Source organism: Somniosus microcephalus, chromosome 28 (assembly GCF_052327205.1).
Source record: "Somniosus microcephalus isolate GS21.2 chromosome 28, FLI_Smic_1.0, whole genome shotgun sequence".
In the NCBI taxonomy this organism is placed as follows: domain Eukaryota; kingdom Metazoa; phylum Chordata; class Chondrichthyes; order Squaliformes; family Somniosidae; genus Somniosus; species Somniosus microcephalus.
In genome coordinates, this window is record NC_141014.1 from 36895569 (window position 1) to 36919053 (window position 23485).

Genomic DNA, 23485 nt, shown 5'->3' on the forward strand with positions numbered 1-23485 from the left:
CGGACAAGCAGCGGGAGCGCGCAGAGGGCTTCGCTGCAATAGCGGACTTCCGCATGGTGCACGGTGCCATTGACTGCACGCACGTGGCTTTGCGGGCGCCTGTAGAGAATCCGGAGGAGTTCCGCAACCGCTAGGGGTTCCATTCCTTGAATGTCCAGCTGGTCTGTGACCACCGACAGCTGATCCTCGCAGTGAATGCGCAGTTCCCAGGCAGCAGCCATGACGCCTTCATCCTGCGCCAGACTTCTGTTGCAGACCTTTTCGAGGCCCCGGCTCACCCAGGAGGCTGGCTTCTCGGGGACAAGGGCTATCCTCTGTGCCCGTGGCTGATGACCCGCCCCTTTAAGAGCTGGCCGGCGCCAGTGTATCTCGGGGAAAGTGATTATTGACAGCACCTGCGCTGCGCCCTGCCGCCGCGAAATTGGGTTGCGCCGCCAGGTTAGCGCCTTAAGAGTATCGTGCAGCGCCTGATTTAGCGCCGCAATCACCCTCAGGGGCGCTGCAACCCAATATCGCGCCAGGTGGTGCTAAATTGCGCCTGGCACTAAGCTTTGCGCTTCGCCAGGACTAGCGCCCCAAACGCGGCTATTCCGAATTTCTAGCCCTATAGAGTTATACAGCACAGAAAGAGGCCCTTCGGCCCATCGTGTCCGCGCCGGCCATCAAGCCCTGTCTATTCTAATCCCATTTTCCAGCACTTGGTCCGTAGCCTTGTATGCTATGGCATTTCAAGTGCTCATCTAAATGCTTCTTGACTGTTGTGAGGGTTCCTGCCTCTACCACCCTTTCAGGCAGTGAGTTCCAGACTCCAACCACCCTCTGGGTGAAAAAGTTTCTCCTCAAATCCCCTCTAAACCTCCTGCCCCTTACCTTGAAACTATGCCCCCTGGTTATTGACTCCTCTACTAAGGGGAAAAGTTCCTTTCTATCTACCCTCATAATTTTGTACACCTCAATCAGGTCCCCCCTCAGCCTTCCCTGCTCTAAGGAAAACAACCCCAACCTGTCCAGTCTCTCTTCATAGCTGAAGCGCTCCAGCCCAGGTAACATCCTGGTGAATCTCCTCTGCACCCTCTACAATGCAATCACATCCTTCCTGTAGTGTGGCGACCAGAACTGCACACAGTATTCCAGCTGTGGCCTAACTAACGTTTTGTACAGTTCCATCATAACCTCCCTGCTCTTATATTCTATGCCTCGACTAATGAAGGCAAGTATCCCATATGCTTTCTTAACCACCTTATCTACCTGTCCTGCTGCCTTCGGGGATCTATGTGCTCGGGTGCATGGTAAATGTTTATATATCTGCGCTAATTCATCGATTTTAAAATTCTCCATCTTTGTTTTCAAATCCCTCCGTGGCCTCGCCCCCTCCCTATCTCTGTTGACCTCCTCCAGCCCCACAACCCTCCGAGATCTCTGCACTCCTCCAATTCTGGCCTCTTGAACATCCCCGATTTTAATCATCGCTCCACCATTGGCGGCCGTGCCTTCAGCTGCCTGGGCCCTGAGCTCTGGAATTCCCTCCCTAAACCTCTCCGCCTCTCTCTCCTCCTTTAAGACGCTCCTTAAAACCGACCTCTTTGACCAAGTAGCTGCCCTAATTTCTCCTTATGTGGCTCGATGTCACATTTTGTTTTATGAAGCTCCTGTGAAAGGCCTTGGGTCGTTTTACTACAAGTGCATGAAACACAAAAAGTTAGTATGCAGGTACAGCAGGTGATCAGGAAGGCCAATGGAATCTTGGCTTTTATTGCAAGGGGCTGGAGTATAAAAGCAGGGAAGTCTTGCTGCAGTTATACAGGGTATTGGTGAGGCCACACCTGGAATACTGCGTACAGTTTTGGTTTCCATATTTAAGAAAAGATATACTTGCTCTCGAGGCGGTTCAGAGAAGGTTCACTCGGTTGATTCCGGAGATGAGGGGGTTGACTTATGAGGAAAGGTTGAGTAGGTTGGGCCTCTACTCATTGGAATTCAGAAAAATGAGAGGCGATCTTATCGAAACATATAAGATTGTGAGGGGGCTTGATCGGGTGGATGTGGTGAGGATGTTTCCACTGATGGGTGAGACTAGAACTAGGGGGCATAATCTTAGAATAAGGGGCTGCCCTTTCAAAACTGAGATGAGGAGAAACTTCTTCACTCAGAGGGTGGTAAATCTATGGAATTTGCTACCTCAGAGAGTTGTGGAGCTGCAACATTAAATAAATTTAAAATGGAGATAGACAGTTTCCTAGCAGATAAGGGAATTAGGGGTTACGGGGAGAGGGCAGGGAAGTGGACGTGAGTCTAAGTTCGGATCAGCCATGATCCTATTGAATGGCGGAGCAGGCCCGAGGGGCCGTATGGCCTACTCCTGCTCCTACTGCTTATGTTCTTATGTAAGTTGTTGTTGTTGTTCTTTTTATAGTCGTGCTCAGCATCTGTTCCTGGCAGTTCCCCTGATGATATCCTATACACTGACTGACCCAGGAATCAATCGTTCCCTGTTACCTGAACAAACACTGACTCAGGGACACACAGGAGCCATACAACCAAACAAGCTGGAGTGAATTGTTTCCCCATTGCCCACTGCGTACTGTACACAGAGAAGAGCTGACACACACACACGCCATATAGTCCGAATAGGTTGTGGGCTCAAGCCCCGCTCCAGAGACCTGAGCACATAATCTAGGGGGACGGGTGTCGTCTTTCGGGTGAGACGTTAAACCGAGGCCTCGTCTGCTCTCTCAGGTGGATGTAAAAGATCCCACGGCACTATTGGAAGAAGAGCCGGGGGAGTTCTCCCCGGTGTCCTGGGCCCAATATTTATCCCGCAACCAACATAATAAAAACAGATTATCCGGTCATTATCACATTGCTGTTTGTGGGGTCTTGCTGTGCACAAATTGGCTGCCGTTTTTCCTACATTACAACAGTGATTTCACTTCAAAAAGTACTTCATTGGCTGTAAAGTGCTTTGAGGTCGTGAAAGGCGCTATATAAATGCAATTTCTTTCTTACTTGTATAAAAGCTGACAATGTGACACACACTCGCAGGCGGGAGTGAATGGATTTCTTTTACCTGATGTGTACTGTCAATGGACAGAAGCAGGCACTGAGATCTGTACAGTGCAGATGGGCGTGAATTGTTTCCCTGTGTCCGGTGTCTGTGCTGATCGAGCTCTGTTATCTCTATCTGCCTGTTGCAGCGGTGGGCGTGCGTGCTGGGTGAAGGGGCCATTACGGTGCCAATGCCCATTTCTTTGACACGTCAGGCGCCTCTGCACGGGCAGCTTGAGAAGCACGCAGTGTCCGTTCTGAACACACGCGCAGCGTTACACTGTGTGTGTGAGTGTGAGAGTGTGTGGGTGGGTGAATGTGTGAGAGTGTGTGTGTGTGTGTGTGCGAGTGTGTGTGTGTGTGTGGGCGAGTGTGTGTGTGTGTGTGGGCGAGTGTGTGTGTGTGTGTGTGGGTGAGTGTGTGTGAGAGTGTGTGTGTGTGAGTGTGTGTGTGTGTGTGTGTGTGGGCGAGTGTGTGTGCGAGTGTGTGTGAGTGTGTGTACGTGGGTGGGTGAGTGTGAGTGTGTGTGAGTGTAAGTGTGAGAGTGTGTGAGTGAGAGTGTGTGAGGGTGTGTGTGTGAGTGTGTGTTTGTGAGAGAGTGTGTGTGTGAGTGTGGGTGAGTGTGTGTGTGAGAGTGAGTTGTGTGTGAGTGTGTGTGTGAGTGTGTGTGTGTGTGAGTGTGTGTGTGTGCATGTGTGTGTGAGTGTGTGTACATGGGTGGGTGAGTGTGTGTCTGAGAGAGAGTGTGAGTGTGTGTGTGAGTGTGTGTGAGTGTGTATGTGGGTGAGTGTGTGTGTGTGAGAGAGAGTGTGCGTGTGTGCGTGAGTGTGTGTATGTGGGTGGGTGAGTGTGTGTGTGAGTTTGTGTGTGAGTGTAAGTGTGAGAGTGTGTGAGTGAGAGTGTGTGAGTGAGAGTGTGTGAGGGTGTGTGTGTGAGTGTGTGTTTGTGAGAGAGTGTGTGTGAGTGTGAGAGAGTGTGAGTGTGAGAGAGTGTGAGAGTGTGTGAGTGTGTGTGTGAGTGTGTGTGTGTGAGTGTGTTTATGTTTGTGAGTGAGTGTGTGTGTGTATAAATTGTGCCTCAAACTCCATTACCTTCACAAATCATTTGTTTCAATTAGCAGAAAGGGTGCAGTATGTTGTTTTATGATCTACTGCAATGCTTAGTGTTCATGATTGCCCAGTTCAGAGGTACAGCTCTGTTACAAAGTCCAATCCCATTATCTGGCTCAGGCCTCGTTGTCCTTGTTCCCTCCCCATTATCAGTTGGCTGCAGCGAGGCTGAAGTCTTTGTAGAGACACGAATATTGATTGTCTCCACAAATCTGTCACCGAGTTGTTTATGTTGATCTGGCTTACTTGAGTGAATTAAGCAGCAGTTGGCTTGTGCCCCGGCCCCCAGGATGGGTGGGGGATGGGAGGCTTTGGGTTGTTCACTAGTGGGTGGGTGGGCAGTGGCTCTGTAAACAAGTTTCCCCGATCTACCCTGTAAAGTGTGGCGGGGATTCCACTTGGCACGCTCCGATTATCCGCCAGAACTCCCGCGGGACAACAACAGTTCCCGCCAGGCGTCATCCCATCTGACCGCGCCCTCCTCCTGCTGTCCAACGCGAATCGCGGCCCGGGAACGACAATTAAAGAGGCGGGGGGTGGGGAAGGGGGATGCTAACCGATCCCGCACTCCAAGCCCGGAGCCTCACGGGACGCGAGTGCGCGCCGGGCGGCCAGCCCTGGTCGGATGTATTCCTGGAAGCTTCATCACATGACCTCCTGCCTCCAACCGCCCCGCCCCCCCACACCCCTGCCATTGGTCGCCCGACACGTCCATCCTCGTGGCGTCCCGCCTTCCTACGCCCAATTGTAAAGCCAATAGACTCCTAACCGATTGGATGATTCTTGACTCTCAGCATTTTCCTCCCCGTCTCCAATATTTTTTATAACTAGTAAACAAAAGTGGTCAAAAAAAATTTCTAAGCAAGATAATTTTATTTAGTGCCCCTAAGATTTTTCTCCTGAGTGTTTGCTCGCGGCAGTGACCCAGAGATTAATCTTCAAATCCTGGAGACTCATAAGAACATAAGAAATAGGAGCAGGAGTCGGCCATTCGGCCCCTCGAGCCTGCTCCGCTATTCAGTGAGATCATGGCTGATCTTCTGCCTCAACTCCATTCACCGGCCCGATCGCCATATCCCTTGATGCCCTTACTAGTCAGAAATCTATCGACTTCTGTTTTGAATATACCCAATGACTGAGCCTCCACAGCCCTCTGGGGTAGAGAATTCCAAACATTCACCACCCTCTGTGTGAAGAAATTTCTCCTCATCTCAGTCCTGAATGGCCGACCCTTTACCCTGAGGCTGTGGCCCCTGGTTCTAGACTCCCCAGCCAAGGCAAACATTCTCCCAGCATCCACCCTATCAAGCCCTGTAATAATTTTGTATGCTTCAATGAGATCCCCTCTCATTCTTCTGAATTCATGAGAATAGAGGCCTAGTTTACTCAATCCTGGGCCAATCCTGGAGGGTTGGCAGCCCCAGTCAGATACTGTAGCTCCGACACTCCCGCTGCTCTCCTATGGAGCCGGGCTTCCCACAGGAGAGGACGAGCTCGGAGCAGAGCCCCAATTCCAGTGTGCGTTCACGGCCTTCAGTCCCGTACTCAGATTATTGACCTACCAGGTGCATAAGACCAAAATATTGGCCACTCTCCATTGTCCACCACTCCCCATCATCCGCCGGGGGCTGGGTTATCGGCCAGATAGCGACCACTGTAATTTACATGGCAAAGACTATGGGCCCCGACAACATCCCGGCTGTCGTGCTGAAGACTTGTGCTCCAGAACTAGCCGCGCTGCTAGCCAAGCTGTTCCAGTACAGCTACAACACTGGCATCTACCCAACAATGTGGAAAACTGCCCAGTTATGTCCTGTCCACAAAAAGCAGGACAAATCCAATCCGGCCACTTAGTCTACTCTCAATCATCAGCAAAGTGGTGGAAGGTGTCGTCGACAGTGCTATCAAGCGGCACTTACTCACCAATAACCTGCTCACTGATGCTCAGTTTGGGTTCCGCCAGGACCACTCGGCTCCCGACCTCATTACAGCCTTGGTCCAAACACGGACAAAAGAGCTGAATTCCAGAGGTGAGGTGAGAGTGCCTTCCCTTGACATCAAGGCAGCATTTGTTGGAGTGTGGCATCAAGGAGCCCTAGTAAAACTGAAGTCAATGGGAATCAGGAGGAAAACACTCCACTGGCTGGAGAGATGGTTGTGGTTGTTGGAGGTCAATCATCACAACCCCAGGACATTGCTGCAGGAGTTCCTCAGGGCAGTGTCCTAGGCCCAACCATCTTCAGCTGCTTCATCGATGACATTTCCTCCATCATAAGGTCAGAAGTGGGGATGTTCGTTGATGATTGCACAGTGTTTAGTTCCATTCACAACTCCTCAGATAATGAAGCAGTCCGTGCCCGCATGCAGCAAGACCTGGATGACATTCAGGCTTGGGCTGATAAGTGACAGGTCACATTCGCGTCACACAAGTGTCAGACAATGACCATCTCCAATAAGAGAAATTCTAACCACCACCCCTTGACATTCAACGGCATTACCATCGCCGAATCCCCCACCATCAACATCCTGGGGGTCACCATTGACCACAAACTGAACTGGACCAGCCACATAAATACTGTGGCAACAAGAGCAGGTCAGAGGCTGGGTATTCTGCGGCAAGTGTCTCAGCTCCTGACTCCCCAAAGCCTTTCCACCATCTACAAGGCACAAGTCAGGAGTGTGATGGAATACTCTCCACTTGCCTGGATGAGTGCAGCTCCAACAACACTCAAGAAGCTCAACACCATCCAGGACAAAGCAGTCTACTTGATTGGCACCCCATCCACCACCTTAAACATTCACTCCCTCCACCACCAGCGTACCGTGGCTGCAGTGTGTACCATCTACAAGATGCACTGCAGCAACTCGCCAAGGCTTCTTCGGCAGCACCTCCCAAACCCACGACCTCTACCACCTAGAAGGACAAGGGCAGCAGGTGCATGGGAACACCGCCACCTCCACGTTCCCCTCCAAGTCACACACCATCCTGACTTGGAAGTACATCGCCGTTCCTTCATCGTCGCTGGGTCAAAATCCTGGAACTCCCTCCCTAACAGCACTGTGGGAGCACCTGCACCACACAGACTGCAGCGGTTCAAGAAGGTGGCTCACCACCACCTTCTCAAGGGGCAACTAGGGATGGGCAATAAAATGCTGGCCTTGCCAGCGACACCCACATCCCAGGAACGAATTTAAAAAAAAAGTGAATCCTGCAGGCCGATGGGTGAAGACACCATTCAGTAAAATACTAAGCCAGCCAGAATCAACAGCATGATTCATTTTCCTTTCTAAATTTCCCTCCGCAGAGGTCCTGTCTCTCCCTGGGTTGTGGTCCCACCAGCACAAGCAGCCCCCTCCGACCACCCCAGATAGTGAGTGCCGGTCAGATGTAACATGGGTGGAATTCCAGCCGAGCCGACTCCTTGGGGGAGAAATTGGGTGAGTAGCGCCACTTGTTAGCGCCTAAAGAGGCAGGCAGTGACTGTAGCGCCACTGGCTGCGCCTCCCACGATATTGAGTTGGGGCGATAATGGTGGCGTTAGCCTTTTGCGCTGCGCCGCCACCGATGACATCATCGGTGTGCGCAGCGCCCCATTCGCGCCCCGTTCGCGATATTTGGTTGCGAATGCCGCAGTTGCACCGTTCGCTACCCGCGCCCGGTTCATGGGGCCTTACTGTGCCGGCAGCGGCGCAAGTTAAGGTGGGGGTGCGGGGCGGTCGCCTTTTTCGGCGGCCGCCTGCCAGCACCTCCGTCCCCGGCCTCCTGACCGCCCCCCCCCCCCGCGGCATTGCCGGCTGTTTCCCGAGATCCCGGCACTTCTCCTCGGTGCCGGGCTCTTTTGCCGGCACTCGCGATCCGAGATCGCGCTGTTGCAGGCCCCTCCCCCTTAACAATGGGAGGAAGGCCTGCAGTACCGCAGCGTGCCGTGCCGCAGCGTGTGGCGCTGCGGCACGTTGCACTGCGATATTCAGTTTCAGCGCCCTAAGAGGGACGCGGAGCGCCTCGAGCCTCGCCCCGTCTCCCTCTAGGGGCAATGAAACTGAATATCTGACAATCGCTAAAGCCTCGAACGCTGCGCTAAATCCTGCGCTCAGGCGAACTTGGCGCCAGTTTGGCGCCCCAACCCAATTTCTAGGCCCTTGCCTCTCCGCACATGTAGGAATTGCTATACGAGGAAAGGCCCGGGTCCACCCAGTTCGCCTTCTGCCCTCCTGGTAGTCGTGTGATTACAACGATAATGGAGTTGTTCTCGTTAAGCTTGCGGCCACGTGAACGGAAAAACCGCACCTACGCGGAACTTTGAATGGGCCCCGCAGCCCTTGAAAGAGGCCACACGCCCCCCCCCAAAATAATTACATAGAAACATAGAAGATAGGAGCAGGAGTAGGCTATTCAGCCCCTCGAGCCCGCTCCGCCATTCAATGCGATCATGGCTGATCATCCAAATTCAGTACCCTGTCCCTGCCTTCTCCCCATAGCCCTTGTTCCCTTTAGCCTTAAGAAATATATCCAACTCCTTCTTGAATATATTTAATGAATTGACCTCAACTGCCTTCTGTGGTAGAGAATTCCACAGGTTCACCACTCTCTGGGTGAAGAAATTCCTCCTCATCTCAGTCCTAAATGGCTCACCCCTTATCCTTAGACTGTGACCCCTGGTTCTGGACTCCCCCGCCATCGGGAACATCCTTCCTGCATCTAGTCTGTCTAGTCCTGTTAGAATTTTATAAGTTTCAATGAGATCCCCTCTCATTCTTCTAAACTCTAGCGAATATAAGCCTAATCGACCCAATCTCTCCTCATATGTCATTCCTGCCATCCCAGGTATCAGTCTGGTGAATCTTCGCTGCACTCCCTCCATGGCAAGAACATCTTTCCTCAGATTAGACGAAACATTGCTAATCACAGCGCTCAATCTCTATCAATTAGTCTGCAACCGACCCAGACATGGTGCGAGGAAATCCCCCAGCACATCCCAGCAGGACAGTGATCGGGACTGGGAGCCCCCACTGGTTTTCCCCCCTCGCTGGCCCAGGGCACTGAGGCTAGGAGCTGCCCCTGCTCATCACAGACTGGGATCCGCTGGTCTGTGCAGTTCGGTATTTCACTGAATGTTGTCTTTATCCATTGCTGGGGTGGACTCACCTTGTTTATTTGGGTGACGTCAAGATGGCGACCGAGACGGTCCGGTGCTAGCGCGCTCTCCCTGTTTCAGGCGGCCCGCTCTCGCCGCTCGCTCCCGCGACCGGAGCGAGGTGTTCGGCGAGTCGGGCGGGGGCAGCGCAGCGCATCGAGCAGCAGCAGCAGCCACGACGACTCGGAGTCCGACTGGGAGGAGAGGAGGGGAGCCAGGAATGGTGGCCAGAGGGTGAGCGGGAGAAGCAGGCCACCACACGTGGAGCCGAGCTGGCAACAGTGAGGAGGAGGCCGCGGTGACGAGGAGGACGGAGCGGCTGAGGGACATCGTGCTCCCACTGCCACTGGATGCCAAAGAATTGACTTTCTGAACACGGCACTGTAAGAATAGCTGACGTGTCCCGACGGGGAGTAAGCATTCCATTGTACTAGTTACATATAGCAAATAAAATTGAATTGAATTGAATTCAACTCCACGTGATTTTTTTTTAACTGCTCCTCTGTCTGGATCGGAACCAACACCTGGGTCTGGCCAATATGGAGAGTGTCCTGACACCTTTGTCAATACATAGTGGCTCCTTCTGTTTAAACAGTGAGGACAGAATATTGACTAACGAGAGACTGTTTATTGATGTCAGTCCCTGGGTTGCTTACTTCACGTCACCCGGCGCCAGGCATTTCAAACACTGACTACATGTAAACAAGTCTGGTGCAACCCTTGTTGAGATTACAACAGAAAATGCTGGAAAAACTCAGCAGGTCAGGCCAATTAGTAGCTTATCTCTAGTCTTTCAAATAATCAGGACCGACTGCAAACCGATATGGTGGGTATATTGTGTTTAATCAGAGTTTAAGATGGAATATAACATGCTAGTTATACGGCAAAAACATACGACCGTGACAAGTAGCTGGTACCGGCCCCGATCGGATTGACGGCTGGCGTGCACGAACAGTTCTCTGGCTTGCGGACTCTCTTCCTCTCGTCTAGAACCTCCGAGTTGGTGAGCGTGGGATCACTCTCGAAAGAGCGTTCGACCAGCCCAACTTCTGCTGGGTTCTTCCCTCCACCGTCTGTGCGGGCAAGCCCTCAGGGTGTTCCTTTTAGTCTCTTTTTTAGGGGGGGTGGGCCTGAGGCCAAGTTATTGACAAGACCAGCTAACCTATAGAGATTTCCCCCAAAACCTCAGTACCCAATGGGGTGTCGAGTTCTTTGTCTCAATTCTTGGATGAAAGCCCTCCCCTAAAGGGGTCTCCTGATCTCAGCCAATTTGTCTTATTGTTTAATCTTTCTGAAGGTTCTTCCTTTGGAATTCCTGTCTTATCTCCCTGGTCCCTATCCTCCCTGGTACAGTTGGTACTAGGCCTGGCCCTGTACCCTTTCAATCATGAGGTCCAAGCCAGAGCTGTCTCACTTCAGCCAGTCGCCATCTCACTTTCATATAGCAAACTGCTCCATCCTGAGATGGATACCTTAACTCCCCTAAAATCCTTTTATTCTATGTCTTTCTATACTAATTGATGTAATAAAACTCACTACGCACTTGGTTTGAGTATAAAGCAAGGCTTTAATCAACTTGTTTCAGAACATGGAGGTCTAGTTGTACTTCACTAGTTCCTGTCTTACAAAATGTCCTTGAGCAAGCTGGGCCCACGCCCGAGTATTTATACTCCTTAGACGGCACCACCAGCTGGCCGTCCAGTGTTATTTCATGAGTAGATTCTTTATAATGGTGAGATTTATAACACTAATTAACTTTTAATTATCTTCACAAGCAGTTCTATTAAGCTAACTCTGATTCCTAAGTTAGCACTATATCATGGCTATTAGCAATAATAGAAGAAACTGAGGCATTGAGCATTCGTTGGTCCAATTAGAGATACATAAACAAAAGTTGAAATCCTAACTTGAAAACAGCAGATAGTTAGCATGGAAACAAGATTATATGTGACCGTCACACTGCAGAATGCTATAACATCCGCAGGGAACCAAAACACAGACAGATTCTAAGCATCTATCTAGTTATTCTAATGCTAGTCTGAAGAGACATTCCCCAGTTCTAATACAATCATATAAACACAGCATGATTCACGTCACAATTTTGTTCGCACAACCACATATATTTTGGATACATCTGATTTCCAACACCGTGGTTTAGTGTAGAGGGCCTGGTGTAACCGTGGTTCAGTGTAGAGGGGCTGGTGTAACCATGGTTCAGTGTAGAGAGCCTGGTGTAACCGTGATTCAGTGTAGAGGGGCTGGTGTAACCATGGTTCAGTGTAGAGAGCCTGGTGTAACCGTGGTTCAGAGTAGAGGGGCTGATGTTGTGGCGGAGCCACTGAATGACTCTGGGCAACTGTATATAATTCCCTTTAACGATGTTCTAACACCAGCCTAAACCTGTACCATTGTGTTAGACATTACTGTGTTTTGCATATAGTGTTTGTATGTACGGGGCGTGGCCCCTTTAAGAGCGTGGGAAAACGCAGGCAAACGCGATGATGTCACAACACAAACCACATGACTGTCCGGGCAGTCCTCGTGGAATCTCCATCTTGTTAAGACCTGTTTTCGTGGTTCTCCTGTATTGATCTCAACAAATTGTTTGAACTCATTTAGTCTTACATTAAAGACCTGTTTGATTGATCTCCTGAGTCGACCTCAGTTATTGGTTAGGAATTCGTCAATTCCTACATTGGTGACCCTGTTTTTTGTGAACGTTTTTCGCAAAAACGAAACAGCATGGAGGCCAACGCCGTTTCGCTGAAGCTACCGCAGTTCTGGGAGCAGCAAGCGACCTCGTGGTTCATTCAGGTCGAGGCACAGTTCACCCTGAGGGACATCGTTGTGGATCAGACCAAATCGCACTCGACAGCTCTACCGCCTCGCGGATCATCAACCTCCTCGAGAACCCTCCAACGGAGCGCAAGTATGAAACCCTCAAGGCGCGGTTGCTGCAAGTTTTCGGGCTCAACTAAATTGGAGCGCGCCCGTCGTTTGCTCGCTATGCCCGGGCTCGGGGACTCCAAGCCTTCGGAGTTGATGAGCCAAATGCTCACACTCCTGGGCTCAGAACCGGAATGCTTCCTATTCCATGAACTATTCCTCAGACAGCTGCCTGAGCAGGTGCAAGCTGCCCTGGCCAGATCCGAGGTGGAAGACTGCGCGGCACTCGCGGCAGAAGCGGACAAAATTTTCACGGTAACGCAGCAGTACTGCACCACCACGAGGCGCCCAATCCCCGCTGACGCCGCCCCAGCTCGTCAGCTTGCTGGGCTGTGTTTCTACCACGCACAGTTCGGCGCGAAGGCGCGACGTTGCCGCCCTCCCTGCAGCTTTCCCCCCCAAAAAACAACTGCGACTACTGAGGAACGGGTCTAACGGGCGCCCTGCGGCCACCATGGTGATCGGCAACGCGGGCAAGTTGCTTTTCATCACCGATACGCTCTCCGGTCGTCGTTTTCTGTGCGACACCGGAGCGCAGTGCAGCATTTTACCCGCGTCCGCCCTCGATGTGCAGGCAGGGAATCACGGCCTTGCCCTTGAAGCGGCCAATGGCGGAGTAATTCGGACCTTCGGCAGACGGCGAGTGGAGGTGTGCTTCGGGGGGCAACGTTTTCACTGGGAGTTTGTGACGGCCAAGGTTTCTCAATCCATTCTCGGCGCGGATTTCCTGTGCGCCAACAGCCTCCTGGTCGACGTGAAGAACCGGTGGTTGATCAACGTGGCAACTTTCAATTCTATCCCTTGTTACCGCAGTAACACTACGTCGCGCACCGTCGCCTGTGCTTTCCCGACTCCTGACGAGTTCGCTCGTCTGCTCGCCGAATTTCCCGACCTGACAAGACCCACGTTCTCCTCCACAGCCACGAAACATGGTGTGGAACACCACATCACCACCAATGGCCCCCCGGTCTACGCGCGGACCCGGCGCCTGGAACCTGGCAAGCTGGCGGTCGCAAAGGCGGAGTTCGCGACCATGGAACGGTTAGAGATTATTCGCCGGTCGAATAGTCCCTGGTCTTCACCCCTCCATATCATCCCGAAGCCTGGCGGCAGATGGCGACCATGCGGCGACTATCGACGCCTAAACGACGCCACCACTCCTGATCGGTACCCGATCCCCCACATCCAGGATTTCTCTGCCCATTTGGCAGGGAGCACCGTCTTCTCGAAAGTCGACCTTGTACGGGGCTACCACCAGGTCCCAGTGCACCCACAGGATGTCCAGAAGACCGCAGTCATCACCGCATTCGGCCTCTTCGAGTTTCTGCAAATGCCGTTTGGGTTAAAGAACGCCGCCCAGGCTTTCCAACGCCTAATGGACTCCGTGCCGCGGGACCTCAAGTTCCTCTTCGTCTACCTGGACGATATCCTAATTGCCAGTCCCACTAAAGAAGAACATATCTGTCACCTACGCACCCTTTTTCGATGCCTCAGCCAACACGGCCTGATTATCAACCCGGCCAAGTGTCAGTTTGGCCTGCGCCAAATTGATTTCCTGGGACATCGCATCACCGCAGAGGGAGCGGTTCCTTTACAAGCGAAGGTAGAGGCGGTGATATCCTTCCCACGCCCGCAAAGCATTAAGGCCCTGCAGGAATTCCTAGGCATGGTAAACTTTTACCACCGTTTCGTGCCTAAGGCAGCACTACTCATGCAGCCCCTGTACGAGGCCCTCAAGGGCAAGACTGGCAAGAACCCGGTAGACTGGACGGACGACATGGCCCGAGCGTTCGACGACTCCAAAAGCGCCTTAGCCAACGCAACCATGCTGGCGCACCCGCTGCCAGGAGCCACCATCGCCCTCACCACCGACGCGTCAGACTACACAATCGGCGCCGTGCAAGAGCAGTGGGTGAACGGGACGTGGCAGCCGTTGGCATTCTTCAGCCGTCAACTATGGCGGAACGAGAGAGCGTATAGCACATTCGATCGGGAGTTGCTCGCCCTTTTTCTGGCCATCCACCATTTTCGCATCCTCCTGGAAGGACGTCCTTTCACCGCCTTTGTGGACCATAAGCCACTAACTTTTGCCATGGCCAAGACCGCCGAACCGTGGTCATCCCGACAGCAACGTCAACTGACCTACATATCCGAATTCACCACGGATATACAGCACGTGGCCGGTAAGGACAACCTGGTGGCAGACTGCCTCTCCCACGCGACCGTCAATACGGTTCATTTGGGCATCGATTACGCCCTTATGACAGTGGACCAAGCCTCAGACCCAGAAGTCCAAGCCTGCAGAACGACCGTCACTGGCCTCCGGTTGGCCGACGTTAAGTTCCATTCGGCAGGTACCACGCTGTTGTGTGACGTCTCCGTACAGGACCCTCGCCCGGTCGTGCCGGTCGTCTGGCGCCGTAAAGTGTTCGACGCCATACATGGGTTGTCACACCCAGGATGAAGGCCTCTCAGAAGCTGATGTCAGCGATATTCGAATGGCATGGCATGCACAAGGATGTCCGTGACTGGGCCAACACCTGCGTGGTCTGCCAAAAGGCCAAAGTACAGCGTCACGTCAAAGCTCTGTTGGCCATCTTCACAGTTCCGGAGCGCTGTTTTGACCATGTCAATGTGGACCTGGTAGGACCACTCCCACCCTCCCATGGTTTTTCACACATCCTGACCATGGTTGACCGCACCACCAGATGGCCGGAAGCAGTTCCCCTGTCATCCACTACTTCGGCAGATGTGTCCAGGGCATTCATTTCCACCTGGGTCGCCCATTTCGGAGTGCCCGCAGATATTTCTTCCGACAGAGGACCGCAGTTTTCCTCCGAACTCTGGAATGCAGTGGCCCAAGGACTCGGTGTCAAATTACATCGCACCACAGCCTACCACCCACAGGCGAATGGCCTCTGTGAACGTTTCCACCAATCACTGAAAGCCGCCCTGAGGGCCAGCCTCCAGGACGCTGGATGGGCAGACAAGCTACCGTGGGTCCTGTTGGGCCTTCGCACGGCCCCCAAAGAAGACCTTCGCTCTTCATCAGCGGAGCTGGTGTACGGTCAGCCGCTGCGAGCCCCGGGGGATTTCCTGCCAGCTTCGACGAAGCCATGGTCCGCGTCTGACCAGCTTACTAGTCACCAGGAGGTGGCCAGATGCTTCACACCGGTGCCCACTTCGCATCATGGGCTGCAGAGTGCGCACGTTCGAACGGAGCTTCACAAGGCGGAATACGTCTTTATTCGCCACGATGCTCATAGGGATCCACTCAAGGCCCCATATACTGGTCCCTTCCGCGTGTTGGAGGCAGGGGACAAAACCTTCACGGTAGATGTCGGTGGTAAACTGGACCACATTTCGGTCGATCGCTTAAAGCCAACACATCTGGACCTCGACCGCCCCGTCGAGACAGCACAACCGCCGAGACGAGGTCGGCCACCCATCGCCGTTACGGCAGACCAAGTGCGACCGCCCGCCAGACCGCCAGCCGCCCAACAGCCTCCACCTCAGGAGTACAGGAGTCGTTCCGACAGGCTCATCAGACCCCCTCACCGTTTGACTTTGTCTGTTAAAGCGAATTCTGGGGGGCGCATGTGGCGGAGCCACTGAATGACTCTGGGCAACTGTATATAATTCCCTTTAACGATGTTCTAACACCAGCCTAAGCCGGTACCATTGTGTTAGACATTACTGTGTTTTGTATATAGTGTTTGTATGTACGGGGCGTGGCCCCTTTAAGAGCGCGGGAAAACGCGGGCAAACGCGATGACGTCACGTCGCAAACCACGTGACTGTCCGGGCAGTCCTCGTGGAAACTCCATCTTGTTAAGACCTGTTTTCGTGGTTCTCCTGTATCGATCTCAACAAACTGTTTGAACTCGTTTAGTCTTACATTAAAGACCTGTTTGATTGATCTCCTGAGTCGACCTCAGTTATTGGTTAGGAATTCATCAATTCCTACAATGTAACCGTGGTTCAGTGTAGAGGGGCTGGTGTAACCGTGGTTCAGTGTAGAGGGACTGGTGTAACTGTGATTCAGTGTAGAGGGGCTGGTGTAACCGTGGTTCAGTGTAGAGAGCCTGGTGTAACCATGGTTCAGTGTAGAGGGGCTGGTGTAACCGTGGTTCAGTGTTGAGAGCCTGGTGTAACCGTGGTTCAGTGTAGAGGGGCTGGTGTAACCGTGGTTCAGTGTAGAGAGGCTGGTTTAACCGTGGTTCAGTGTAGAAGGGCTGGTGTAACCGTGATTCAGTGTAGAGAGGCTGGTTTAACCGTGGTTCAGTGCAGAGAGCCTGGTGTAACCGTGGTTCAGTGTAGAGGGGCTGGTTTAACCGTGGTTCAGTGTAGAGAGCCTGGTGTAACCGTGGTTCAGTGTAGAGAGCCTGGTGTAACCGTGGTTCAGTGTAGAGGGGCTGGTGTAACCGTGACTTAGTGCAGAGGGGCTGGTGTAACCGTGGTTCAGTGTAGAGGGGCTGGTGTAACCGTGGTTCAGTGTTGAGAGCCTGGTGTAACCGTGGTTCAGTGTAGAGGGGCTGGTGTAACCGTGGTTCAGTGTAGAGAGGCTGGTTTAACCGTGGTTCAGTGTAGAAGGGCTGGTGTAACCGTGATTCAGTGTAGAGAGGCTGGTTTAACCGTGGTTCAGTGCAGAGAGCCTGGTGTAACTGTGGTTCAGTGTAGAGGGGCTGGTTTAACCGTGGTTCAGTGTAGAGAGCCTGGTGTAACCGTGGTTCAGTGTAGAGAGCCTGGTGTAACCGTGGTTCAGTGTAGAGAGCCTGGTGTAACCGTGGTTCAGTGTAGAGGGGCTGGTGTAACCGTGACTTAGTGCAGAGGGGCTGGTGTAACCGTGGTTCAGTGTAGAGGGGCTGGTGTAACCGTGGTTCAGTGTAGAGAGCCTGGTGTAACCGTGGTTCAGTGTAGAGGGGCTGGTGTAACCGTGATTCAGTGTAGAGAGCCTGGTGTAACCGTGGTTCAGTGTAGAGGGGCTGGTGTAACCGTGGTTCAGTGTAGCGAGCCTGGTGTAACCATGGTTCAGTGTAGAGGGGCTGGTGTAACCGTGGTTCAGTGTAGCGAGCCTGGTGTAACCATGGTTCAGTGTAGAGGGGCTGGTGTAACCGTGGTTCAGTGTAGCGAGCCTGGTGTAACCATGGTTCAGTGTAGAGGGGCTGGTGTAACCGTGGTTCAGTGTAGAGGGGCTGGTGTATCGGGTCCAGTCTTTTTACAGGGCAATATAAGTAGGAATATCGCGATCTTAAAGTACCTTATCTTGATGACCAGAAGCTGACCGGATGCAGCACCGTCACTGTGATGCAGGGAAAGCGCAGTTTCACTTCCTCCATCATCATTTCCTGAATGGTTGTAAACGTGACTCTGTCTAATGGCGGGGTCAGTGTAATGTCAGCTCTGTAGCTGGGGCTGCCCCTCCGCCCCCCACCCCCGGCAACCACCAGGCCTCCCCCCCCCAGCAACCACCAGGCCTTCCCCCCCCGGCAACCACCAGGCCTTCCCCCCCAGCAACCACCAGACCTCCCCCCCCCCCCGGCAACCACCAGGCCCCCCCCCCCCAGCAACCACCAGGCCCCCCCCCCCGGCATCCACCAGGCCTCCCCGGCAACCACCAGGCCCCCCCCTGGCAACCACCAGGCCTCGCCCCCCCGACAACCACCAGGTCCCCCCCGGCAACTACCAGGCCCCCCCCGGCAAACACCAGGCCTCCCCCCCCCGGCAACCACCAGGCCTCCCCCCCCCGCCGGCAACCACCAGGCCTTCTCCCCCGGAAACCACCAGGCATGGAGTAACTGAGTCCAATGACAAATCACATGGGCCCATCCGCAGCATCTCTGCGTCCTGCCACAGGGAAGGGCGAATGGCAATGTCCTGGGAACACCGTCACCTCCAAGTCACAGAGTATCCCGACTTGGACATATATCGCCACACCGCCTGGGCCCTGAGCTCTGGAATTCCCTCCCTACTCCTCTCTGCCTCTCTCTTTTCCTTTGAGGCTCCTTGAAACCTCCCTCTTTGACCAAGCTTTTGATTGTCTGCCCTAATATCTCCTTATGTGGCTCGGTGTCAAATTTTGTCTGATAATCGCGCCTGTGAAGCGCCCTGGGACGTTCTACTACGTTAAAGGCGCTGTATAAATGTAAGTTGTTTTTGTTCCTTCATCGTCGCTGGGACAAAATCCTGGGACTCCCTCCCTAACAGCACTGTGGGAGTACCTTCACCACACGGACTGCAGCGGTTCAAGAAGGCGGCTCACCACCACCTTCTCAAGGGCGACTCGGGACGAGCAATAAATGCCGGCCTTGCCACATACTGAGAACACATTTTTAAAAAGGTTGCTATGTTGCACTCCTACTGACCAGTTTCAGAATGACAGACGCAGAGATGGGAGAGCTAGGAACACGAACTTGTTCCGAGTGAACTCGATTGTTACCAGTTGAATACTCTCTACTTGCCTGGATGAGTGCAGCTCCAACAACACTCAAGAAGCTCAACACCATCCAGGACAAAGCAGCCCGCTTGATCGGCACCCCATCCACCACCTTAAACATTCACTCCCTCCACCACCGGCGCACCGTGGCTGCAGTGTGTACCATCTACAAGGTGCACTGCAGCAACTCGCCAAGGCTTCTTCGGCAGCACCTCCCAAACCCCCGACCTCTTCCACCTAGAAGGACAAGGGCAGCAGGCGCATGGGAACACCACCACCTCCAAGTTCCCATCCAAGTCACACAACATCCTGACTTGGAAATATATCGGCCGTTCCTTCATCGTCGCTGGGTCAAAATCCTGGAACTCCCTCCCTAACAGCACTGTGGGAGCACCTTCACCACACGGACTGCAGCGGTTCAAGAAGGCGGCTCACCACCACCTTCTCGAGGGGCAATTAGGGATGGGCAATAAATGCTGGGCCTTGCCAGCGACGCCCAGATCCAGAGAATGTATTTTAAAACAATCAAATTGCTGTATGTAAAAGTTCAATTAATTCCTCAACCTGTTACTTTCGTGAAAGAGACCGGGAGATTTCCCACCCTGAGGGATTGTGAGGAGTTTATGACAAATAGGGACCTCTTGTGGTAGAATGGGTTATTGCAGCAAAGCATGCCTGGCCTGCTGAGTATTTCCAGCATTTTCTGTTATAACACTGAGCATGTTCAGCAGAAGGTTCTCACTATCGGGAGACATGCAGGTGGGGTGTTCAATCAATAAAACATTTTTTTACTGGTCTTGAAGATTTCAAGATTGAGAATTATTCTTCCCACTCAAACACTCCCAGGGCAGGTACAGCACGGGTTAGATACAGAGTAAAGCTCCCTCTACACTGTCCCATCAAACACTCCCAGGGCAGGTACAGCTCGGGTTAGATACAGAGTAAAGCTCCCTCTACACTGTCCCATCAAACACTCCCAGGGCAGGTACAGCACGGGTTAGATACAGAGTAAAGCTCCCTCTACACTGTCCCATCAAACACTCCCAGGGCAGGTACAGCACGGGTTAGATACAGAGTAAAGCTCCCTCTACACTGTCCCATCAAACACTCCCAGGGCAGGTACAGCACGGGTTAGATACAGAGTAAAGCTCCCTCTACACTGTCCCAACAAACACTCCCAGGGCAGGTACAGCAAGGGTTGGATACAGAGTAAAGCTCCCTCTACACTGTCCCATCAAACACTCCCAGGACTGTACAGCACCGAGTGAGATAGGGAGTGAAGCTCCCTCTACACTGTCCCATCAAACACTTCCAGGGCAGGTACAACACGGGTTAAATACAGAGTAAAGCTCCCTCTACACTGTCCCATCAAACACTCCCAGGGCAGGTACAGCACGGGTTAGATACAGAGTAAAGCTCCCTCTACACTGTCCCATCAAACACTCCCAGGGCAGGTACAGCACGGGTTAGATACAGAGTAAAGCTCCCTCTACACTGTCCCATCAAACACTCCCAGGGCAGGTACAGCACGGGTTAAATACAGAGTAAAGCTCCCTCTGCACTGTCCCATCAAACACTCCCAGGGCAGGTACAGCACGGGTTAAATACAGAGTAAAACTCCCTCAATATTGCTTCCTTGGTGTTTCATAACCAGAAATTTTGTGTACTTTTTGCAACTGTCTCCACACAGAAAACCGATGTGGAGAGCAAGATAGAGCCACTCCCTGCCCTCACGGGCTATCTGTGAATGCAGGTCTCACTCTCTCCCCTCTCACCCAGTCCTTGCTGACTCACACTATTCACTTACTGTTCTCCGATAGGAATGTTTCAGAAAAATTACTTTGTTTCTCGAACAGCTTTACGAATTTTTATTTATGTACGTGTATAATTTATGTTTAGCAAAACAACTTTACCATCCACTTAGGACCAGGTCAGGACCCCGAGCCGGGATGGCAACAACAACAACTTGTATTTATATAGCACCTTTAATGTAGTAAAACATCCCAAGGCGCTTCACAGGAGCGATTTTCAGACAGAATTTGACACCGAGCCACATAAGGAGATATTATTAGGGCAGATGACCAAAAGCTTGGTCAAAGAGGTTGGTTTTAAGGAGCATCTTAAAGAAGGTGAGGCAGAGAGATGGCGAGGGTTAGGGAGGGAATTCCAGAGCTTAGGGCCCAGGCAGCTGAAGGCACGGCCGCCAATGGTGGAGCGGTTAAAATCGGGGATGCTCAAGAGGCCAGAATTGGAGGAGCGCAGATATCTTGGGGGGGGTGGGGGGAGGATGGTTGTGGAGCTGAAGGAGATTACAGAGACAGGGAGGGGGGGGGGGCGAGGCCACGGAGGGATTTGAAAGGACGAGAATTTTGAAATCGAGGCGTTGCTGGACCGAGAGCCAATGTCGGTCAGCGAGCACAGGGAGGGGGTGATGGGTGAACGGGACTTGGTGCGAGTTAGGACACGGGGCAGCCGAGTTTTGGATGACCTCATGTTTACGGAGGGTAGAACGTGGGAGGCCGGCCAGGAGTGAGTTGCAATAGTCGAGTCGGGAGGTAACAAAGGCAGGGATGAGGTTATCAGCAGCAGCAGGCGGGAGCGGAGACACGCTCTCTCAGCCTCAGACGGCCTCTACAAGACGACTGTCAATTGGACCGTCATCGTTGCACGTTACTGTACATATTGGCTTGACAACAAATCCCCAAACTCTGGGCAACTCTCAGAGGGAGTCTCATGTCTTTGTTGATCCGTTATTAGAGTGTTTGTTTCTGTATCTGGTGACTTACATTATTTCTGTTGCCGTGCGCTAATCAAAATGTTTTCGGAAAAGACGGAAGTGTTTTTCCTTTGGGTATTGTCGATTGGGTTAGGGCAGCTTTAGATGCCCTCAGAACGTGGTGGTGGGTCTTCCCCTTCAACCACAGTGATCTGTCACAACGGAGGGGCTCGTTAGGCTACTTTCAGAGGGGCAGTTAAGAATCAACCATATTGGGGTGGGATTGGAGTCACATGTAGGCCGAGACCGGGTAAGGACGGCAGGTTTCCTTCCCTAAAGGACATTAGTGAATCAGTTGGGTTTATTTTTTTTATAGGACAATCTGACAGCTTTATGATCACTTTTTTGCTGATAACAGTTTATTTATTTCCAGATTTTATTTTTTAATCTGAACTCACGTTAGTGGTGCGATTATGAACTCAGCTTCTCGGGATTGCCAATCCAGTAACAGAACCTCTACACTACCGTTCCCCTATTTGGATATGCTGATGATGCCAGCGCACATTGGATGATGTCATCGCGTCTACAATCCCGGGAGAGTTGAAGGCAAAACCGAAAAGGAAGTTTGTGTATAAATTTGCGCGTCCCCCGATTTTCATCACCCCACCATTGGCGGCCGTGCCTTCAGCTGCCTTGGCACTAAGCTCTGGAATTCCCTCCCTAAACCTCTCCGCCTCTCTCTTTCCTTCGTTAAGACGCTCCTTAACATAGGAACACAGGAACAGGAGGAGGCCATCCAGCCCCTCGAGCCTGTTACCATAGGGACAGGAGGAGGCCCTCCAGCCCCTCGAGCCTGTTACCATAGGGACAGGAGGAGGCCCTCCAGCCCCTCGAGCCTGCTCCGCCATTCAATGAGATCATGGCTGGTCTGTGACCTAACTCCATCTACCCGCCTTTGCCCCATATCCCTTAATACCTTTGGTTAACAGAAAGCTCTCAATCTCAGATTTAAAATTAACAATTGATCTAGCATCAACTGCCTTTTGCGGAAGAGAGTTTCAAACTTCTACCACCCTGTGTGTGTAGAAGTGTTTCCTAACTTCACTCCTGAAAGGTCTGGCTCTAATTTTATGCCCCCCAGTCCTAGACTCCCCAACCAGCGGAAATAGTTTCTCTCTCTTGTCGAAGTCTCGACTTCCGAGTAAGACTCTTTAAACACAAAGTATCGTCAAAGGAAGACTTTATTAGTTCTTGTATACAAGGGAAGCGGACATGTAGACAATGGCTACGCTGACCACTTCTAAGATCACAGGCAAAAGGTAACATTTTTATAATAAAAGCAAGCCTTGAGAATCACATGATCGAAGTCTGAGATCATAATTAGTAATAAGAAAAATATAGTGTTAGTCAAACTGTAATCAAGGGTAAAAAGGACTGGAACAAAAGGAATGCCTACAGATGGGGTTATCTAATCTATAAGTTCCGTTCTTCTCTGACTCCCCATCCTGATTTATACATGACTCAAGGACTTTCTTCATCTAACTATGAGAAAGAGATAGGGAGGCTAGCAGTATGTCTCTTTGAATGTCTTTGTTCCAATTAACAGTTGAGATCATTTTGCTAATTGGAGAGTTCCGCTTTTTCAGCAGAACTAGCAATTACTAATCTATGGAAGCCATTTTGTGTTTTCTGTTCTGTACCTTGGGAAGCCATTTTGTAACATAAAAGTACACTTCCTCACTCTCTACCCTATCTGTTCCCCTTAATATCCTGAAAACTTCAATCAGATCACCCCTTAACCTTCTAAAATCCAGGGAATACAACCCTAGTTTGTGTAATCTCTCCTCGTAACTTAACCCTTGGAGTCCGGGTATCGTTCTGGTAAACCTACGCTGTCCTCCCTCCAAGGCCAATATATCCTTCCTATGGTGTGGAGCCCAGAACTGCTCCCAGTGCTCCAGTACTTAAAACCTACATCTTTGACCAAGCTTTTGGCCACCTGTCCTAATATCTCCTCAAGTGGCTCGGTGTCAGATTTTGTTTGGTAATCGCTCCTGTGAAACGTCTTGGGATGTTTTACTATGCCATATAAATACAA